We start from the raw sequence: 289 nt of genomic DNA, 5'->3' as shown, positions 1-289 counted from the left end.
TCTGTCGAAAGAGATTTGTACAAGCTGACTTTACCCTTCCGGAGTTGCCGCTGTTGGTGCTGTGCCTCCTGGACCCCACTGCCAGCAGCAGCAGCCAGGCCAAGACCAGGAACCACTAGCATCTTTTGGAATCACAGGCCTCTGTTTTACCACGTTTTATTTCGTGGGAGAATATTTGTGACCCTGGTGGGAATTTTTCATTTACACGGATGCCTTATGATGATTGTCAAATTAAACTAAGCTTTGTGACAAGTTCAGCCTTTTGGGCAGTTTTTCAGCGTCCCTGCTA

This window comes from Acanthisitta chloris, unplaced genomic scaffold, assembly GCF_000695815.1.
Source record: "Acanthisitta chloris isolate BGI_N310 unplaced genomic scaffold, ASM69581v1 scaffold45067, whole genome shotgun sequence".
Lineage (NCBI taxonomy): Eukaryota > Metazoa > Chordata > Aves > Passeriformes > Acanthisittidae > Acanthisitta > Acanthisitta chloris.
This window is presented reverse-complemented; position numbering follows the sequence as displayed.